This window comes from Pipistrellus kuhlii, unplaced genomic scaffold (assembly GCF_014108245.1).
Source record: "Pipistrellus kuhlii isolate mPipKuh1 unplaced genomic scaffold, mPipKuh1.p scaffold_m20_p_17, whole genome shotgun sequence".
NCBI classification, from domain to species: domain Eukaryota; kingdom Metazoa; phylum Chordata; class Mammalia; order Chiroptera; family Vespertilionidae; genus Pipistrellus; species Pipistrellus kuhlii.
Window position 1 is genome coordinate 20,257,759 of NW_023425482.1, and position 21,694 is coordinate 20,279,452.

Consider the following 21,694-nt stretch of genomic DNA (forward strand, 5'->3'; position numbering starts at 1 on the left):
GGGGCAGACGATCCCCCTGGAGAGCGTTCCGGCAAAGGCGGAATGAAACACAAAGGACCGTCAGTGCAGCACAGGAATCTGCACCGAGTGACTGAGGACAAAAGGCAGCTGCAAGCCAGCTGGGAAAACTACTCCAAGCCCACCCTGGAGCCTGCTGGGAGGGCAGGTCCGCTGTCTCACTAAGGGTCCCACCCCCACCAACAGCCCTCCCCTCCATTCCCCAGGGTTCCCCTACCTCCCTCAAGGCAGCTGACAGGGTCCGGGCCCCGGCAGAGCCCCCGATGAGCATGCCATCAGAAGGGCCACGACAGGTCCCTCTAAAAAGAAGCCCAGACGAAACCGGTTTGGCTCAGTGGATAGAGCATCTGTCTGTGGACTGAAGGGTCTCAGGTTCGATTCCGGTCAAGGGCATGTGCCTTGGTTGCAGGCACATCCCCAGTAAGGGGGTGTGTATAAAGGCAGCTGATCGATGATTCTCTCTCATCGATGTTTCTAACTATCCCTCTCTGTAAAAAATCAATAAAAAATATATATATTTTTTAAAAAGAATGGCTTGATAGAAAAATACTTCACATATTTTTCTATCAAGCCATTCTTTAAAAAACAAAAAAAACCACACCCAGCGTTAAAACTGTATTTATTCGCCCAATGCTTCCTAACTGCCCACTGCCCCTGGGCCGGTCCATCCAGGGACTCTCCACCAAAGAAGCTGGCAGGTTTGAGGACTGCCCTCCAGAGCTCCGAAAATGCTCCCACTCAGCTGCGAGTGCTATTTGTCATTGTATGGATGTTTCCCCGCTTGTTCGGTTGTGGGTTATTATCTTCCAACACCGAGTGGCTCTAGTAGCAGGTGGGCAACGGGAGATGCCGAGAATCAGTCCCTGCTCTCCTGACTGCTCCACCCCGGGGGGACCAAGCTGCGGCTGAGTTCTTTTCGTGGAAAATGTAACGGGCACCGTCTAGGCTAGGGGTGTCGAACTCAATCAGAGAAGGGGCCAAAATCTAAAATCCAGCCTAAATCTCGGGCCGAATGGTTTACTGAACAGTCATAAACTGTCATTGTGATGGAAACGCAGCGGAGTGCAGTGATGACAGCGCGGTGCGGGCCACATTGCAAGGCCTGGCGGGACGGATTTGGCCCGCGGGCCTTGTGTTTGACACATGTGGTCTAGGCAGACCAGAGAATCAGAACACCCGAGGACGCTGCATCGGGGTCCTGGTCCGTGGCCTTGGCTTGCTCCCCACGGAAAACGATTCACTCGGCAGTAATCTGATGGAATCGGAGCCACGCCAGATTCACCCAGATTTTAATGGCCATGTCTGTCATGGCCACCCAAGCTTTGCCTCTCACACACACAAAAAAAAAATTCAAAATTCATCTTTTCCTCTCTAAATATTTTGAAAACATCTCCCCCGTTCCCCCAGGAGTTTCCTGTGCCTCCTTTGCTTTTATAAGATCACAAATCATTAAATCCTCACGAATGGATATACTTTGTCCATTGTAGTAGCTGAACCTGTGCTATCATGTTTCCCTTGTCACCTTGAGTTATAGGAAGCTCAGACCTAAACTCAGAGCTTGGTCACAAAAATTATTCTAATTAGAAAATTTATATTCTCTTTTTTTTTACTGGGTTCTAGTTTCCCAATTCTGTTTTACTGTAATAACCTCACTGTCACATCTTTTGTTATAAACCTTCACAAATATCTATAATATATATATAAAATGCCAATGGCCATAATGACCATAATGACCAGTTGCTATGATGCCCACTATGGCCAGTGAACTGGTGGATCAGGGGGTGGGGCTGTCTGGCCAACCTTTGTGGCCCTTCCCCCTGCCTGCCCCATCCCTGATTGTACTCCCCACCCCAATGTGGGTCAGGGCTGGCTGGCCAACCTCCTGCAGCCCCTCCTCCCAGCTGGCCATGCCCCCAATAGACCCTCTACCACCCTAATCAGTCCACAGCCCTTCCCCCTGCTGTCCCCACTTCTGGTATCCCCACACCCCAATAGGGGGCAGGGATGGTCCCCCAACCTCCTGAAGCCCCTCCCCCAATCCTGTCCCACCCCAGATTGGCTGCCCCACTCCATCAGGGGCAGGGCCTGTGGGCCAACCACCCATGGCCCCCTTCCCCAGGCTGCTAGCCCCTGATCAGCATCCTCCACCCCATTTGGGGGAGGGGCTGGCTGGCCCACCGCCCACAGCCCCTCTCCATGGCCAGCCACACCCTCAATCAGTGGGGCCCACTGGCCAATCCCCACGGCCCCTTCCCCCAGCCAGCCCTGATCAGGTCCTCCCACCATCTCCTCCTCCTGCCAGGCCCACCCCAGATCCACCCAAGTTGGGGCCAGGCCAGCCAGACCCAACCTGTGCACAAATTTGTGCACCTGGTCTCTAGGTTTTTTTTTTAATAAGAGGAGGAAAATAAATGAAGTCAATTTTAAAAAGGAGTCCTCTCAAAGTATCCTTTCAAAAGAGATTATTGATCCCTAAAATTATCCTTGTCCAGGGAAGATAGCTTTCTTTAATTTATGCCAAGAGCAGGGTTTTCCGAGTTTCCATGATAGTGCCTCAGACATGCTTTTGGTAAATTGATGAGACAGTTCTCATTGCCGACATTTTATTTCCCCTTAAATGTCCTGAACAACCTACGTGTGAATCAATGCATCTTTCCAAGCTACGTTTATGGCTCAGCAATAATTGTAATGTGCCTGAACCAGCACCTCAGATGTCCCTTTTCATCTTTCTTGATCCTTTTCTGGCCTCCACACCCCAATCTCCCCGAGAATGAATCTGAAGACAATATTAATGAGCCAACAGCCCGGAACCCCCATCTGATTTTGAGGCTGCCCTCCGGCGAGCACTAAACCCTCAGCCCCCACCGCCCTGCCCCCACGCCCTGATGTGCTGCCCTGAGCACCTTTCGCTCCTGCCGGCTGATTGTGTTCGGCAAATGTTTGTAGATGTCGGCGCGGCCTGTGCCTCCTCCACGCTACAGTGAGCTTCCGCCCCCTGAAACTGTGTTTTCTGAGTCTTTTGTGTCTCCTAATGGTGCCTGGAACATTTTGCACATGATAAGAACTCAAATAAAAACGAACAATAAGCGTCCCCGACCAGCGAGGGCTTTTTTACGAGGCTCTCAATGAAAACACTGAACCGCGTCGACGTCTGATACAGGCGAACATCTGGAGATGCCGGTGGCAGATGCCCACTTATGCTGAGGCTGATGAATGGGCACCGAGTTGCTTGGGGCTGGCGAGCATCTCTCAGCTGGTAGCCTGCTGCTACCGTGGCAACAGGCTTCCCCCTGCTCAGGGCACCGTCCCGGTGGGGAGAGAGCCCGGAAGGCTCGCCCATCCTCCCCCAGGCCAAGCCGTCGCCGCTGACAGACTCCGGGGCCTGCTGCCCTGTCCCTGAGGAAGGGGAGGGCGGGTGAGATTTATTTCCGCGTTCACTTTTCCATTTCACAGAGAGATCACTTTTTTTTTTTTTTTTCCAGACGCGAGCGTTAATTATAGCGGAGGCACCATCCAGTGGCACTAAGTGATCACTAGATATTAGGAGGTTGACATGGATATTGTTTCAAGCAGCTCCGTGATTTATTATCTAATTTAGATAAACGGCAAATAGTGATATCATAATAGCCCCCTTTTATTCTGGTTTGCGCCTCGTTGTCTCTGGGTAGAGCACGAGGAATGAACCCTCCCCCGGGCTCCGTGGGTTCTCACATCAGGCCCGAGAGTCTTCAAACCCCGGCCCTGCTGCTGGCCAAGGGCGAGAGCTGTGGCTGCGGGGTCCCCTCAGACCTGCTGGAGCCTCAGGCTGAGGCCCGGGGAGGCCAGGCACACACACACACACACACACACACACACACACAGAGCACTGTGCTGGCAGCAAGGCCGCACTCCCGGGGTGAATTGTTAAAAGCCGGGCGGGAGGAGAGAGGATGACTGATTTCTGCTCTTAGGGTGGGGCCCTGCGGGGAGAGGCTAAGGCGTCCCTGTCAGCCTCTGAATTGTCCCCTCCGAGAAGGAGGAGGAGGGGTGAAATGGGGATTTGACTGCGCGGGGGAGGGAGTGGCAGGGGTGCTATCGTGCAGCTGAGCGGGTGTTCTGGGCCCGTGCCACGTTTACTTACGTTTCTGAAAGAGGGAGAGGGCTCTCAGGCCACATACGTTACCCCAGGTCACCATTTTCATCTGAGCGCAGCTCGGTTCACTCGTTAAGGTCTCGCAGGCAGGACAGTTCTGTGCCTCGCCGGGAGTGCGGCCTTGATGGGGCTGGGCGGCGGGACGGCAGGTGCGGGGCGGCCGAGCGTCCCGGGGCTGCGACCCAGCACCTCGGCCCACCACCCGCCGTGGGAAAGACACCCTACAAGGCGCAGTGCCTCAGAAACACGTCTTCACCCAAACAGATCCCACCAAAGACAAACCTTAAAAATCAAGCCAGGAGGGAAATCCCCCTTTTGGAGGGCCAGCTCCTACCCCCGCGTGGCCCTCGGGGCCCTGAAGTCTGGACTCGGGTAACAGGACACTCGGGGCTGTCCCACTGCTGCTGTGGCCAAGGATGTGGTCTCCCACGCGGTGTCCAGGTCACCGGAGCGGCCCCGAAAGGACACGTGCCTTCCGTTTCCTATGGGAAGCTTTCTTTTCCGTGTCGCGTTCTTAGAAACAGGGTGTCCGGCTGCCATGACACCAGACGCGATACGAGGCAGGGCCGCAGACAGGACCTGCGGGCAGGGGCACAGGCGACTCCCTGCCTCCTCCCCGAGGGGCCCTGGCTTATCCCCGCAGCCCTGCTCCTGCAGGTGCCTTGCCAGACCCTCCGCTTGCCTTTGCTAAGCGGTGGGCACGGGGATTCCAGGGGGAAGCAGAAACCGGGGGAGGTGCTGTGACGCTGCCCACCATGCCCGCCGGCCGTGCGGCAGCCTCGCCAGGAAGGACCGGTGCTTCCTGCAAAGCATGAAGTGCACGGGCTTTCCCACAGTTCCTCTCGAGAGCCCTTCCCGGCCCTGGGCCTCCTGCGTCGCCCCTCGAGTCGCAGGCACTCCGTAAGTGCTGTCACAGCGAAGGGAAGATGGGGTGACTGTATTTCAAAACCAGCCCAGCCCTGGTTTTCAAAGGCGTTGGGGTGGATTATCATGCACACAAACAAACATCAGGCCAGTCCATTCATTTCCAACGTTTGTTTTCCGCGAAGCATTAGGCTTGGAAAGGGATTGATCACGCCAAATCCACTTCCAAAATGCTTACAGCTCCCATGATCACGAGTAATGATTAGAAGAAAAGACTTAGAAATTCTGGGTGTTGAGAGCTCGTGTTTTGGTATTTAACGGATTAAACCAGCCTTCCTGGCACCGAGAAATAGCGTCCCTCCAGGGTAGTGGCTCGGTCTTCGCGTTTTCAGGCATGAGCGAAGACAGAGGGGTTGGTGAGGCCACGGCACTTCCGTGTACCCGGAGTTCAGTTCCTACCTGCAACGAATCTGTACCGGTGTCTGCTGTGAGCTCCCACAGCTGTTCTGAGTGTCACAGATCCAACTGTGAGCAAATCAGACATACTCCCTGCCTTCATAGGGCTGTGCCTTCCAGCGCAGGCAGAAGGACAGTACAGAGATGCATAATGTGTTAGTGGTGATGTTTTAGAAAGAAAAACGGAGCAGGGTAAGCAGAGGGGGCGATGGAAGGGAATGGTATTCTGTACAGAGTGATACAGGCTATTCAAAGGAGGTGGCATTTAAGTAGGGGCGTGAAGAGAGTGAAGAAGTGAGCCATGTGGGCATTCGAGGGCAGAAAACTGCAGAAAGACAGGACCTGGGGCGGGAGGGGCATGGCACTGGGTGTACTGCACCCTGAGACAGCGTCTACAGATCCACTCTCCAGCCTCAAGGGGGAAAACTAGCTCATCATCATTACGGAACAAAGCATCCTCGCCAGCAAGTCAGCAGCGTTCCTCTCAGTCCTGATGAGCCATTCTCGCCTTTCTCAGCATCTTCCTGGAAGCCACCTTATTCAGCACACTCACTGCCTTCCCAGGGGAAACGCATTCCAGCTGGGGGTTGTGTCCTGACTGAGATTCCAGCGACCAATGAGGGAAGGCTCTGACCAGCCAGTGCCTTAAACACTCAGTCACCCCCCACAGGGCTCCATAATAGCCAGACCACTGTGAGGAAGCCCCACACCTTCAACACTAGCTTGCACACCCCCTCCTCGCACATCCACTGAGTCACTGACCTCAGGTGGGCCCCACTCTCCTGGGCTGGGCTCCTGCAGCTGGTGCCAAGACGAAAAGCCGGACTGGATCATGATTCTGGCCCGAAGCTTGTCCTCAGGTCATGCCAGATGTGCATGCCAGAATCCTCTTAGCACCTGATGCAGCCCCACAAATTACTTTTGTTTTATGGATCAGAGGAAGATCGCAGGTCAGCCCTGGTGCAGGAGAAGGGGCGTGGAAGCTCGCAGGCAAGTCTACAAGGCGGCTCTTGCAGTTAAGGGAACCTCTGGAATGTTGTTGGCTCTTGGCGGCCTCGGTGAGTTTGCAGAGAAGTGTCTGCTGTGGGCTTGGGATCACTGTTGGTCAGCGAGGCTGGCAGTGGAAGAAGGAGGGGATAGGACGTTCAATCCAATCCAAAAGTAACAGATCCAATCCCCATCACCGATAATCTGATTGTTTGGCCTATGTGACTCCCACACCACCAGTCAGAAGAGCAATTCTCTCCCACTCTGGTCATGTACAGTAGCTGCGAGTCTTACACCCTCAGGTGCAGAAGGGCAGGAATGGCCAGCCCCGAATCTCCCAGCTTCGCTTTGATCAGGGCAGCGGTGCGGGATCTAGGCACCTTTGTAGGGATTTGAAGGATGTGGCCGAGGCAGGGTGAGGCTGAGGTGTGCACTCAGCCAGTCTCCCCCGCCCCCAACAAGACAGTGCCGACTTACAATATGGTATTGAAAACCTTTGTCTCTTCCACTATTTTTTTTTTTTTAACATCAGAAAGTGCAGGATGCTTTTTGTCTGAGTCTATTCCAGCTGCCACTGTTTTCTAACTCATTGGACCAGCTTCTGTATCTTGATAAATGTTACTTAGAGCCACCATATTGAATTAGGAGCTGATTCTATCTGATTTGCCATGTAATAGGGTTAGGTCCATTTCCTGGGACGTAGCAGAAGGGCCTGATGGTCCCCAAGCTGACCCATAATTACCTCTTAAAGTAAGAGCCCAAATGGGTCATGCCAACAAGGTCCCCAACTAAAGGGGGGACACCCCAACAGAGCTACATAGGGTGAGATAAAAAGCACCATGATTTCTGGTACCTCAACAGAGCTCTTGGCCCTTACCCAGGACCACATCACCCCTGATGCACGTATTTGAGGGTGGCACCCTTCCAGTGGCCACTTGTCAAAGGCAGGAAGTGGGACCAAGAGGCTCTATGGCAGGGTAGACTGAAAAGAACTCTTGTTTCAGAGTCAGGTGGACCTGGGTTCAAATCCAAGCTCCTCCAGTGAGATCTTGGGCTGTAAGCTTCTCTCTTGGCCTCAGTTGTCTCATCTATAAAATGATGAAGATAGTGGCAGAGGCACTGCTGTGGTGTCGAGTGGGGAGGTGTGATGACATCAGAAACTTGGCCTTCTCCCCATGGAGCCAGGGGCTTCAGAGCATCATGGACGCCACTGACACACCCATTTGTAACAGTGCTCCACTCATGGTCACTACAGAAGCAATGCTGACACCTGGCCACTGGCTGAATCTTCCAAGGAAAGTCGACAGGTAACCTGGCAGTCAGGGCAAAAGACAGCTGACTGGGCCCAGTGGGTGTGGCTCAGTGGTTGAACCAGGAGGTCACGGTTTGATTCCTGGTCAGGGCACATGCCTGGGCTGTGGGTTCAATCCCCTGTAGTGGGTATGGGATGCAGGAGGCAGCCGATTGAAGATTCTCTCTCATCATTGATGTTTCTATCTCTCTCTCTCTCTTCCCTTCCTCTCTGAAATCAATAAAAATAAACAAACAAAACAAACAACAACAAAAAGAAACAGCTGATTTGGCTCTGAGTCCTCAAGAAAAATGGGGGCCCCCACCCGGCCCCCACATTGCAGTCAGCTGGCTGAGGGGGAGCATGGACCTGGAGGATCCTTCTATGTCAGAGTCCCCAAGACAAGATGGTTGACACTTAGCTCCTCTGGACTCAATGGAACTAGAAGGGATCCCCTCCAGTCCCATTCCCCTCCTTCCCAGGTAGCCATGGTGTTGGGGGTGGGGCAGACACGAGGGACTAACATTCACACATGAAGCAAGGAGGGGACTGGATGTGCCACGGGCAGCGGTCCCTCCTGCCTCATCCTGCACCTCCATCCTGAGCCCAGAGTAGGAGCCCCGGTGGTGGCAGAGGCCAGCAGGGCCTCAGCCTGCAGCCCAGCCAGGCCTGACTCTGCATCCTGAAGTGACCCAGCGGGACGGTTTATTCCTCGGGTGTTTGAATGACAGTCCGAGAGCCGTGAGGCCCGGGGAGGGGCTCCTGCGGGCCTGAGGAGCCCGCAGGATCGGAGCCAACAACGACAGGCTTAGTGTTTGAAAACGTTTGAGTCAACAGAGGGACTGTTTATCAATATTTAAAAACAGAAATGTAATTAGAGGCTGGCGAACCCCCAGAGCTCCTGGCCACGATGTCAAAGGCTTCCTTGACCTGGAGCCGGGAACAGCGTGCACAGGCGACCGCAGACACGGGCTGCCCCTGCGCGCTTGGCCGCAAAGCCCCGGCCGGGCGCCCACCGAAGCTCCTAGCAGATCCTGTGGCTGATGGAATGCCATTTCGCATGTGGGCGTGTTTTTTTTTTTTTCTTTTTCATCCCTAGGTGGTTTTTCTTTCTAAACGTGGTAATACGGGCGTTCTATTTTAAGAACACTAATTACTGCCCGACGTTAATGTAACTAACGCGAACAAAAAAGCCCAACTCTGAACCGAGGAAAGGAAACACGAGTAATTTATGGGGTAATTTTGTGTTCACGTCCCTCCAGGCTGCCCGAGAACACGTGTCTTGTGCATTTATTTGTGGCCGGGAGGAGTGAATAAGCAGCCTTCTGGTGGGTTCTGGAGAATGGGGCGCTGGCTGGCCACGTCTGCCTCAGAGACGCCAGCGTGGGCCACCTCGGGCCATCTTGGGCCAGGCTCCCTGCTCGGGCCTCAAAGAGGCAGTGTGAGGAAGGTAAAAATAGAGTGAGGGCCTCAGCAACAGCTTTGACACATGGTTTTCTCATTCCTGGGACTGCCACATACAGCCCTCCTTTCCCAGCTCTTCTAAGTGAAAAGGAAATAAAGACTGAGAATGAAATGAAAAAACAGGGCTATACGTTAGTCAACCTTTCCTGCATTCTTCTACCTTTTCTCAGGGGCTCCTTTTTGGCTCCTCTTTCCACACCAGGCCAAACGTGGGATGATCCCAAGGTTCTACCCGTGAACCCTTTTTCCCTCTGCCTGCCCTCCTTGAGAATGGGCGTCTACAGCTGTGATTTTACCGCGGGTTCCGTGTGGTCACGGCCCTGCACGCTCTGCATGCTGCAGGCACCTGCTGGCCTCTTGGAGGACGCCCTCCCCCCCGGGGGCTCTAGGCTGCTGGTACAAAGCCCAATGGGTGTGCGGTTGAGGGGAGGGGTGAGAGCTGGAGAACTGAGCCTTAGGATGGGTGCCAAGTGGACTGACCGGGAAGGGTGCTCCAGAGTCAAGGGACAGCATGGAGGTGGGAAAGAGCATGGCTGTTCCAGGAAAGCGAGCGCTACAGGTTGGGGCTGTCAGAATGAATGAGTGGGAGGAAGGGAAGGGCAGAATTGAGGCTGAGGAGGGCAGGGCCCCATCTCCAAGGACCCCCAGGCCAGACAGGTGGGAAGATTTGTGCTGTGCTCGAAGGGAGGTCTGGAGGTGCTGGGCCGGGGCAGAATGAACTCAGAGCTGCTCCTGTGGGAATCACGGGCCTGACGTGGAGTGTGATGGAAGCGCTCAATGCAGGCCTGGTGGCTGCAACCGTGCAGGAAGAGATGAGGCCAGGGAAGAGGGGAGCAGGGGCTAGAGATGGACCGCAGAGCTGCGAGGATTGGCCTTCACCTTGGATAAGACGGGGTGAGGCTGGGGGAGTGGCCAAAGACAGAGCAGGGAGGGCAGGCTGGTCAGCTGGGCCCCGGGAACCAGCTCCACCATTCACCTCCCTGCTGTCACCTTGGGGCTCTCTTTCTTCTTTCTGTAACTGCCAACAGTGTGACACCAAATACCTTTTAATTGCTTAATGTAGGTCCTTATGTTTAGCCTATAAAGAATGAGTAAATGGAATGGTTTCTATAACAAAGTTACCTATAGTCTCTCATGTATATAAATGTCTAGATTTTTTTTTTCTTGATGAATTTTAAAAAAAGACAATTCAGACTCCAGGATGAGGTCTGATGACTCCCTTGGCTGCCCAAATGGCCCTCGGGGCCCTCCCCGCCCCTGAGAGAGCCTGGGGCTCCCCTGGGGGGAGGGGGGAAGGGTGGGGGACAGGGACTGACAGGACTCTTTACGTGCGGGATCTGCGGATCTTCCTCACAGCCAGAGGGCATGTTCTTAAACCCTGGGATGATGACATTTTGATAAAGTTTTAAAAAACGATTTCACTTTGCAAGACAAACAGCTAATAAAATAGGTTCTTTTTTTGGTAACCACCCATGCGGCAATCAATCTGTCACTCGGAAGCCTGTTTCCTGAGAGGTGTGAAATGAGGCCACTCCGGAGTTCTGTGGGAACAGAGGGCCCCGGGAAGCCTGCCTCTCTCCGGGATCACACTCGCTGCGGAAAAACAGGGAGCCTCTCTGAGCCAGAGCCCAGGAAAGACCGGCTAATCAGTCGCTCAATCAATACCAACTTTTGGAAGACGGGCAGGAGGCAACGGTCCCGCCGCTTGCATTGCCACCGGCCCACGTCTACGGCCACATTTCTTTCCTGTTGCCTCTGTTAATTTTCAATTCCATCCCGATTGGGAGGGGGAGGAAGTGTTTCCCACGCAGGAGGCTTGCGGAGAGTCGGGGGGGGGGGGGGGGGGGGGCTCTCCTGTGCTGTAGCCATTCAAGTAATAACTTAATTACTTGTAATAAAGTAATAAAACGAAGGGTCATTTCGACACCACCAACAAAAGTCAAAAGGACAGGCCTGGGTCATAAGACACCACCTGAGTCCTCATCAGAATAAAGAAACCCTCCCCTCACTCACTCTCCTCAGATTTCCGTGGCTGCCTCCTGTTTTCCTGCTGTGATTTTCCCTTAGTCCTCATTTTCTCACTGCATTATAAAAATATATATATATAAGTCCCATTATGTTGTACATAGAACACAATTTCAGTCATCTTAAATTTTATTATTATTATTATTATTATTATTTATTTATTTATTTTTTTGCAAAAGATGGACTAGATCTTTGTTACTCAAAACCTCCCTCAAAGCACTCGTAACTGAAGAATTCTGCTGCATTAAACTTAGAAGGGAAGCAGGCAAGTACTGAACAGCAGTGTCTGCATACAGTAGGACCTCCATAAATGCCAACTGTTTTTAATGATGGAATCTAAAGAGCCTTAGGAACAAATAAGATGAACTGGGAGATAACTACTTTGAAGTAAATAATCTAATAACACTAACAGAAACATATCAGAACACTGGTAAAACTATAAAAGCATTTTAAAACATCTGGAAGTAGTAGTTGGCATAGCTAAAACAACAGAACAAAGAAATCCGCGATGCTGAGGATAAAATAAAAACATCAAACCAGGAATGTAGACAAAGAAAACAAACAGAGGTTCAAATAACTGATTTTGGAAATGGGAAATGGTATCACAGCCCTAAAATAGGAGAGAGAGAAATAAATGGGATGAGGCATAGGATGAGGGAAACATCAGGAAAGAAATAATACAAGAAAAGTTTTCAGAGATGAAAAAATAGCTCATCCTAGAACTAAACACATGGTACCTTTCAAGTTTAACTCTAAGGGAAAGAGGTAAGCATTTGCAAAAATTCTGAATGATAAGTTATCTGGCAAGCTGAAGTAAAGGGAGATCTCTTATTTTGTTTTTTGTTTTTGTTTGTTTGTTCATCCTCACCCACCCAAGGATTTTTTTCCCATTGATTTTTAAAGAGAGTGGAAGAAAGGGGGAGACACAGAGAAAGAGAAACATCAATGTGAGAGAGACACATCCATTATTGCTGGGGATTGAGCCTGTCACTGAGGTACTTACCCTTGACCAGAAGTGAACCCATGACCCTTACTCCACTGGCTGATGCTCTAACCACTGAGCAACCAGCTAGGGCATTATTTTTAAATTGGATAAAATGACAAGAGAATTGGCATCATAAATAGCGAAGACAAGATGAACCCCAGGGAAAAAATGTGCAATTCTAACCACACATCAGTTATGCTCCTAAACAAGACTCGCTCTGAACAAGTAGAAGAAAACTAAGTCATTTAAAAATTGGGGTGAATTTGTGCACAGTTACACTTTCTAAAAACAAAGGAGAATGTCTGACTTTTTATAAAAATGTAAAAGACAAAAGCTGATATCACATGACACTGGAATTAGAATGAACCAATTGAAAAAGAAAGAATAATACGTGATCTGAAATGTAATCACTCCTAAGACTTCACCTACGCTCTAATAATCCCCACATCTTGACCCAGCCCAGATCTCCTCTGAGTTCTAGGCCTGACTATCCCACGGTCACATGGTCACATCTTATGCAAATATCCCTCACCACCTGCCTTCCCTCACCTCACTCCTGGTTAGTGAGCAACTCCAGTGCCCATACAGTCTCATGAGCTGGAGACCTCTAACTTCATCCCAGTCCTTTCCATGCTCCTCAAACACCTCTCGGTCTCGTCCATCTGCATTAGTGTGCTAGGGCTGCCATAAAGAGAACCGCAGGCTGGGTGGCTTAAACAGCAGGAATTTACGTTCTTACAGTTCTGGAGGCTAGAAGTCGAAGATCAAGCTTCTGACCTTCTGATTTGGTTTCTGGTGAGATCTTTCTGGCTTGCAGTCTTCACGTGGCCTTTCCTCCATGGGTGTGTGAGGAGGTGGGAGCTCTCTGATGATGGATTTCAGAAAGGAAGAGAGAGAGAAAAACACATCAATGATGAGAGAGAATCATTGATCGGCTGCCTCCTGCACACCCCCTACTGGGGATCAAGCCCGCAATCCAGGCATGTGCCCTTGGCTGGATTCCAACCTGGAACCCTTCAGTCTACAGGCTGACACTCTATCCGCTGAGCAAAAACCAGCGAGGGCACTCTGATGTCTTTCTTATAAGGATACTAACCCTATTAAATTAAGGCTCCTCCTTCATGACCTCATTTAACCTTAATTTCTTCATCAGCAGCCCCATCTCCAAATACAGCCTCCCTGGGGGCTGGGGCTTCAACATATGAATGGGGGAGGGGGTGCTGGTGGCAGAGCTCCTCTCACCAGCCAATCCCTACCAGTTACTCTGGAGTATTTCTTCACCCCAGCTAAGGTCGTAACCAAATGCACACATCCATCTGGGCATCCCTGACCATGCTTCTTCTCTTACCTTGGAGGTCAAGAGCCAACTCCTTCACCAGAGTTCAGTCAAGACCTTTCCCTGCCCTCGCCGGTTTGGCTCAGTGAATAGAGCGTCAGTCTGTGGACTCAAGGTTCCCGGGTTCGATTCCAAGGGCCTGTACCTTGGTTGCGGGCACATCCCCAGTAAGGAGTGTGCAGGAGGCAGCTGATCGATGTTTATCTCTCATCGCTGTTTCTAACTGTGAAATGGTATCACGGCCCATTTGGAGGTATCCCTCTCCCTTCCTCTCTGTAAAAAAAAAAAATCAATAAAATATATATATTTTTTAAAAAACAAAACACCTTTCCCCAATGCCAGCAGCTGCTCCACACCCTCACCTCAAGGGACTTCTGCCAGCCCAGCCTAGTCTGAGATCTGCATGAAGTCTGACCCCGACCTCAGCTGGAGGGCTGTGTGGCTGCGAGTGTTCCCAGACCTCTCTGGGCTTGAACTCTTGCGGAAGGCAGCTGGCCCCCGCACCAGCATGCCGATAAATCATCCTCGGAGGTGCCAGGCCCTTTGCCAGCATCATTTCCAGACCCAGAAAAGTCTGTGTGATTTATCCTTATTTCAAGAATGTAGAAACTGCCGAAACCGGTTTGGCTCAATGGATAGAACGTCGGCTTGGGGACTGAAGGGTCCCGGGTTCGATTCCGGTCAGGGGCATGTACCTTGGTTGCGGGCACATCCCCAGTAGGGGGTGTGCAAGAGGCAGCTGATCGATGACACTCTCTCTCATCGATGTTTCTAACTCTCTATCTCTCTCCCTTCCTCTCTGTACAAAATCAATAAAATATATTAAAAAAAAAAAAAAAAAAAAAAAAAAAGAACGTAGAAACTGAGGCTTGGAGACACGCCTGGCCTGACGCCAAAACGTGCTGGCCCAGGGAGCAGCCGGGTCCGGCCCCACGGCCGTTTCTGCCGCGCCGGCGTCCAGGAACGCCGCCCGGCTCTTTGTGTCCGGGGACAGGGACTCGCTCGGAGCTGCACGTCCATCGGGGGTCAGCCCAGGTGCCGGTCTGTGGTCCAGGGGCCTGTGGGCTGGAGGCCCCTGCTGGACAGGCAGGCGGGCGCGTGTGCAGGCCACAGCTGGCTCTGTGGACACTGCCTCGCTGTGCTGGGTACACGGCCCACTTTCCGTGCCCGCCCCCTCGGGCCTCCCGGCCCCTCTCCCGCCGCCTACTTAAGCGAGAGGCCCCGAGGCCGCCGGCTCCCAGAGCAGGAGAGCAGAGCCGCCCGGGATGAGAGGCCCGTCTGTCTCGCCAGTTCCTGCCGGTGCGTTTTGAATGATGCTGCTGAGCTGGGGGGGTAGCAGGAGCCGATGCTGCTTACCTGGGAGGGGACCGAGATGTGCAGCCGGCAGAGGGAGGCTCTGGAGGAATTCTTCCCATTTCTCATCCCTGACTTGATGTGATCTTATTTTCAAAAATGGGGAAAGGCTGTAGTTTGTGAAAGGGCAGAGGAGAGCACATCTCAAACCAAGGTCTGGCTCAGAGTATCAACGATCTGACATGGTTTTCTTTTCTTTAAAAAAAAAAAAAAAAAGGTCCTGTAATGTTAAGGTTGTGGAGATTCCATTTCCCCTCAGGAAACCCTCCCTAAATAGTTAGTTCCTGCCATTTGATTCTAATTTTAAAAAACACACAGGGGATGTTTTCCAGTGGAGTTTGGTGAGGGAGAGAGGCTGTACAGCTGGTTTGGGGGACAGTGGAGGGAATGTCCCTGACACGGTCCCACTAAGAGGGGAGGAGCGAGTAGAGGGCAGCAGAGCTGAGTCACCCAGGCCGGATGGCTCAGGAGAGGCCTGCCTCTTGCCAGGGGCCTGCCAGCCTGCGGTCTGGGGCCAGGTGAGCCCAGCAAGAGGGTGAAGGACAGAGGTTCCTGCAGGTTGTAACCCTGGCTGATGTCCCAGGGACAGGACCTCCCCTGGAGGCCAGGACAGCAGCTACCCTCTGACCTCTCAGGAGGCTGGGCTCCCCATGCTGTGGGTGGGAGAAATGCCTACCAGATGCTTAGCTCAGAGGAAATAAGCCAAGGTGCCCCCATTGAAGCAAGGGCCCGGAGGGGAACACAGGTCACCTCAGGTGGAGCTAGGTCCTAGGAGCTCCGACTTCCCTCTTCCCGCCCTCATCTGGCAGCACCAAGTGCCCAGGCTCACTTGGTCCTGGCCGTGGCCATTCAGTATTACAGAGGAGGGGGCATCTGAGACCCACGGGTTAAATAACTCGCCCAACGCCATTCATGGCTGGAACCCACGTGTCCCTGGAGCTTTTCTATGTGGATTCCTAGTCAGGAGGGCACCCACTGTTTGCCAAGCGGGGAGTCACTCCCTCCAGTCATTCTGCAAACAGCTCTGGCTTGGGGGCAGAGGTCCTGGGACTCCGGCTTCAGATTCTTCTGAAGCACTTAGTCTGGGTGACTTTACAGAACAGGGAATGGTCCAGTGGGGACTTGCGGTGCTGGTGGGATCAGTCTCCCTCCTGAGATGGGGGGTGGTTAGAGGGCCGTGGGCAGGCAGCGGCACTGGCTGGGGAAGGTGGAGAGCCAAGGAGCGCTGCCCGGGAGCCCTCGCCCGATGGGGGCCCGAATCCAGGGACCAGGGCCAGGAGCTAAGATGGGCTGGAAAGCTGGGGTCTGGACTTAGGACCGGACCAAAGAGCCTGGATTGTTTATCTGAAGCCAAAGGGTGAGCTCAGAGGGCTGCCTGGGGCCAGGGGGCAGGGCCAACACCTGAGGCCAGGGACCCAGCTAGAAGGATGGGGCAGACCAGACAGCAGCACCCGCCTAGGAGCCCCCTCCACCCTGTGGGGCACCGGTGACTCGGGCAGCAGATCTCAGTCAGAGTCTGTAAGCGATGCAGGAAGCCGATAGCAGCCTGCCCCGCCACCCCGCCTCTGCCGAGCCCTTCGTCCTGTGTACTTCCCCTCCCTTATCTGCTGCCAACCCCCCTAGTTCTTCCTCCCCACAGGCCTCCTCCCCCACCCCACCCTGTCCAGGCCTGGTAACCACTGTTCCTGCCCCTGGGCCTGGGCTCGATGCTCCCCCACGCCAGGTATCCCCTAGCCGCGCTGGTAGTTCTGGCCTCACCTGTCAGATCAAACTCAGGTCCAGGGCAGCAGGAGCTCGGAATTTGCATCTCCCCTCCCCCACCCCGCACACCTCCACCCGCTGCCCGGCCTGTCCGAGTGTGTCACACAGACCTCCTCCGTTCCCACCCTCTCTGGCTGCACTAAGTCCACACCCTCTCCTCGGCGACATGGAGGGTGCGGCAGGGCCTCCCGCGGCCCGGGTGGGGCCCCTGGGCCCTTGGACCCGGCTCACCTGTGCTGGGCTGCTCTGCTGCGGGTTGCGTTCCAGCCGCCTCTATAAACCGCTCCTCGTCTCCTTGCAGGTCCTTGACCCCACAGTGACGCCCGCTCTTCAGACAGAAGGAAAAGGAGGTCCCATCGGCCCAGCCTCGGGTAAGACGGGGGCTCCTGGAAAAGGCTGCTTGTTAATGTTTTACTTCAGCGGTGCTGTGTGAGATTGCTTCAGAGAGGGTTCTGCTGCTCAGTTAGAACGTCTGACAACACAGCTCTGGGCTAAGCAATCGGGCAGGCAGTCTGGTCCTATTCCGAAGCAGGCCTCCTGCGGGGTACAATGCCCACAGAGAGGGTCTGTCTGATACACCCCAAGATGGAGGAAATACAAACTCCTGCAATATGTTAAAAAAAAAAAAAAAGTATTGAGGCAGCATTTCACAAAAATGAAGGAAAACAATTTAAGTATCCAGTAAAGCGGAACCAGATATCAGTACCCAATAAACGCTTAAATTTTATCTTAATGCTAAAAGCCAGAGCTGATAAGGATGCTGTGAACCAGACACTCTCAAACGAGTTGGGTGGGAAGCGGTTTGGCAATATGAATCAGAGGCTTTAACGTTTACCTGGTAATTCTACTTTTGAAGCCATCAATAAGTCAAACTTCTGGGCCATTCTCAGAAATAAAAGCAGAAACTTAGCAACTCAGTGACCCCCAGTCACGGGGGAACCTCAGTCCAATGATAAGAACCTTCCCCCTCCCAAATGCTGGCAGATTAAATGTTTTGGGGGGTTTTCAGGCTGGGGGTAGAGATTTTTGTGGGCCCAATGTGATAAGGACCAGAAGGAAAACAGAAGAGGAGGTGGGTGAGGCTGGCAGTCTACAGGGAGGGGGGAAGATGATGGGGGTCTTCGCTAAGGCCTCAGGGAGAGGGGGTGACAAATGTGACCCTCAGGGGGCTGGGGAAAAGAGGTGAGGATCTTGTTCTGTGGAGCTTGAGGGGGAAGAACGAGCAGAAGGAGGGAGATGGCGCAGGGACTTGCGCACTGTTCCCTGGGAACTTTTCCTGGGTTGGGGGCCTTGGTTCCGGACAGCGCTCATCTATATATTTTGAATACGTTTGCCTACCGTGCGTCTTCGGCCTTGCTGAGAAAGGTAGGGAGGAAAAGGAAACTTGAGTCAGGTGACCTGCTGTTTACTTCTCTGAGTCCGTTTTCTCATCTGTAAGAGGGGCCAGCAGGACCCGCGTGGTTTGTCCAGGGCAGATGCACCCTCGGTGTGGAGAGCATGTTCTGGGAGGTGTGTGCTGTGTGACATCTGCTCAGATGTCCCCGAGAAATGGATCTGTTGGTTCCGCTTGTCTGATGCTCATTTCCAGTCTTCCTCGTGTCCTTGCCATGAACTGCCTCATGGCTGTGCCCCACCTCACAGGGACGGAGAAAGGAAAGGAGGGGGGAAATGAGTCTGAGGTCCTGAGCTGGCCGCTGGTGCCCAGAAAGCTGGACTCTAGGTTTGTGGGGGCAGGGCTGACACTTGACAGTCAGTCATCTGGGTTCCTGTTATGTGCACAACACACAGCTAGGACCAGGTGACGGGATGGAACGCTGGAGTACCTGCAAGGGGACACAGAATTAGAACTCAGATCTTGACTTTCCTAGGACTGGAGGTTGGAGAGATTGGGTGAGCACCTCAGCCCCTCCTCCCCAGGCTCCAGGGCTGCTGGTGTTCGCCATGTGGGCAGAGCCCCTGATTCTGCAGGGACGCCCCACAGGGCCACACATAGGCTGTCCCTCCTTGAGTTGTGAGGGAAGAAATAGACCAACATTGCTGGAGCCTTCTTTCCCACAGTCCTGTTTCTAGCTGGGTAGATCTGACGGTATGAGGGGCTGGTCATCTTTCTGGTGTGCAGACAACAAACATAATAATGCATGAAAACTGCCCTCTGGCCGAAACCGGTTTGGCTCAGTGGATAGAGCGTCGGCCTGTGGACTGAGGGGTCCTGGGTTTGATCCCGGTCAAGGGCACGTGCCTTGGTTGTGGGCACATCCCCAGTGGGGGCTGTGCAGGAGGCAGCTGGTCGATGTTCCTCTCTTATCAACATTTCTTACTCTCTATCCCTCTCAATTCCTCTCTGTGTAAAATCAATAAAATATATTAAAATTAAAAAAAAAAAAAACCTGCCCTTTGTCCTGAGAGAAATGGCCTGCTTACGCCACGGCCCCCTAGTCATCCCTGGGGCCATAGAGTAGGGGGCTGGTAGGGTTTGGCGAAGATGCCATCACTGTGACTTCCAAACCTTAAACCCTTCTGCGGAGGCCTTATCCCTTCACACAGATGCGGACGGTGAGGGAACAGCCCCAGCAAAGGCATGGGAGACTAACAGGGCATGGTGGGAACTGTGCAGGTCAGGGCTCCAGAAGCAGGAGAGGAGCAGAGCCAGCAGGCTGCTGGACCTCGCCTGCCCTTTCCTACCCTTTCTTTTCCACCTCGTGCATCTTCCTGGGGGCCACTGGGGCCGCTGAAGAGTTTAACAGGGGAGCAACGTAGTCCGACGTGGAGCATAGAAAGATCCAACCAGCTTCCAGATGGGGAGGCCGGCTCAGAGAGACCAGATGGCGGCGGCTGCGGTGTCTAGGCGGGAGGGTGAGGCTGGGCGTGGGCATGGCAGGCCCAGGGGATGGGGACAAGGGGTGAGGGAGGCAGAACAGTGGGCTGGTGAGAGGAGGCGGGGAATGGAGGACTGCTCTGGAGACAGAGCAGATGTTGGAGAAGTGGAAGAGGAAGACTGAACTTGTAGGGGGAGATGAAGAGCTGTCCATGAGGTCAGAGGTTAGGAGAGACACCTGGGCTGGCTGTCATCTGGAAACAGGTGACTCAAAGGGGAAAATAGAAGAGAGAAGAAAAAAGGGAAGGCCCAGCTCCTAAGGGATGTGCACGGGAGGAGGGGACGAGGGGCTCTGAGAAGCAGCAGTCTCAAGTGCAAGAAGGGGACAAGAAGGAGGAGAGACAGATGAGGACCAAGCAGCTTAAGCTTCCTGTCGGGCCTATTTCTTAAAGCAAATCTGATTAAAACTGTACAGACTGGTTTCTCATTGATGCTGACCTCTGTTCTGTTCATTTTCTTTGCAAAGCTTTACCAGACACCCTGTCCACCTTCTGTCTAGCAGTGGGGGTGATGCAGGTGGCCTCAAGTTGGGTGGCTGCCGAGACCCCCAGCCAGCCAGAGGGTCACTCGGCCCTCCCAGAGCACAAGACACAGGCCCAGCCGGCTTGCTAGGCTCTGAGCTATCGCTCGCTGTGGCTCTGGGCCCATGGCCTGCTTGCGGCTAGCTGGGTCTGTATGGTGCAGGTGGAATGCTAAGCAGCCATTTTAAGCATTTAAGTTAAACAAATCCAACCAGGGATAAACTGTGTCAGTGTGTCAGATTCTCCTCTCAGGCCTATTTTCCACAGCTACTCCTTACCTCCCCCCTCCCCCCAGTCCAACCCCCAGTCTCTTCCTGGCCTGCCTGCTGGGATCTAGCTGTCAGGACTCCCTGCGTGACTCCGCCTCCCTCGTGCCCTTTCTCAGCTGAGACCTCCTTCCCTTGCTCACTATTGGCTTCACCCACCACTTACCACTTCCCTGTCTCCATACCCTAGGACGGGGTGGGGAACATCCGTATAAGACCCGCAAAGTCATTTGGTCTGGCCCTGCCAAGACATCAGGGGTCAGTTAATTAAATGTTTGACCAAATAGAGCAGGCTAATTTTTAAGTCGATAATTTTGTTTGGCCTGCGGATGATGTTATAAATACCCACATGGCCCTCGGCAGGAAAAAGGTTCCCGACCCTTGCTCTGAGAGGACACCCCCACACTCAAATATGCACGCCTAGAAAGCAAAGGCCCCGCCCCCGGAGATTCCTGGCCCTCGCTGTGAAATATCCCTTACAATCTCAGAGTTGCAACTGACTCATTAGAGATGTGCCCTGAGCATCCCCTGCCTACCAGCCTACCAGCTGCTGCCCAGCCCCTCCCCTCGCCAGCCCTGGCATGCGCCTGCCAGCCAGCATGATCCAGCTGTGTCTGACCACACCCCGCCTCCCAGGGCTGACCCCAGAGTATCAGGCATGGGCTGTTGGCTCCATCTCAAGCTACAGTCCACCTCCGTCCAGCTTCGACACTCCCTCCTGCACATCCCCTGCAGGCCCTGCCTGGACCCTGTGGCCAACCCCAGATCTCTGGCAGAAGTTTCTATTGGATTTACTTCCCCATGTTGACAGGGTTACTTTGCTACCTACCATGATCAGCCATGGCAGGAACAGTTTCCACTAAAAATTAAAAGAGTAAGGCTCAGTGCCCCTGATGCCTCTTGGTCCCAAGGACCATGGACACAAAGCAGGAGCTGGCTTCTCAGTCCACACATGGAGGGGTTGGAAGGAGTGGGCCTCCCACCTGGTCTAGATTCAAGGCAGAGGAACTTCATGATTACCATTTAAAAAGGAAGATCTGCAGAAACCGGTTTGGCTCAGTAGATAGAGTGTCTGGCATGTGGACTGAAGGATCCCAGGATTGATTCCTGTCAAGGGCATGTACCTTGGTTGCAGGCACATCCCCAGTGGGGGGTGCAGGAGGTGGCTGATCGATGATTTTCTCTCATCAATGTTTCTGACTCTCTATCCCTCTCTCTTCCTCTCTGTAAAAAAAATCGATAAAATATATATATTTTTTAAAATATAAAAATAAAAATGAAGATCTTTCTCAAAGAGGGTCGGATCTGAAGGGTAGTTCTGTTTATATTCCTGGGAAACTGAGAGCTGTCCATTAGGAAG

General features: G+C 53.2%; 1 protein-coding gene across 1 annotated transcript in view; it reads left to right on the plus strand.

Annotated features, from left to right (window-relative positions):
- The window catches only part of SMPD3 (sphingomyelin phosphodiesterase 3), a 77,064-nt gene that overhangs the window by 36,430 nt on the left and 18,940 nt on the right, over positions 1–21,694 (plus strand). Inside the window, exon 2 of the mRNA XM_036441432.2 lies at positions 16,974–17,043. The gene's annotated coding sequence lies outside the window, so the exon portion shown is untranslated. The remainder of the gene's footprint in view (positions 1–16,973; positions 17,044–21,694) is intronic.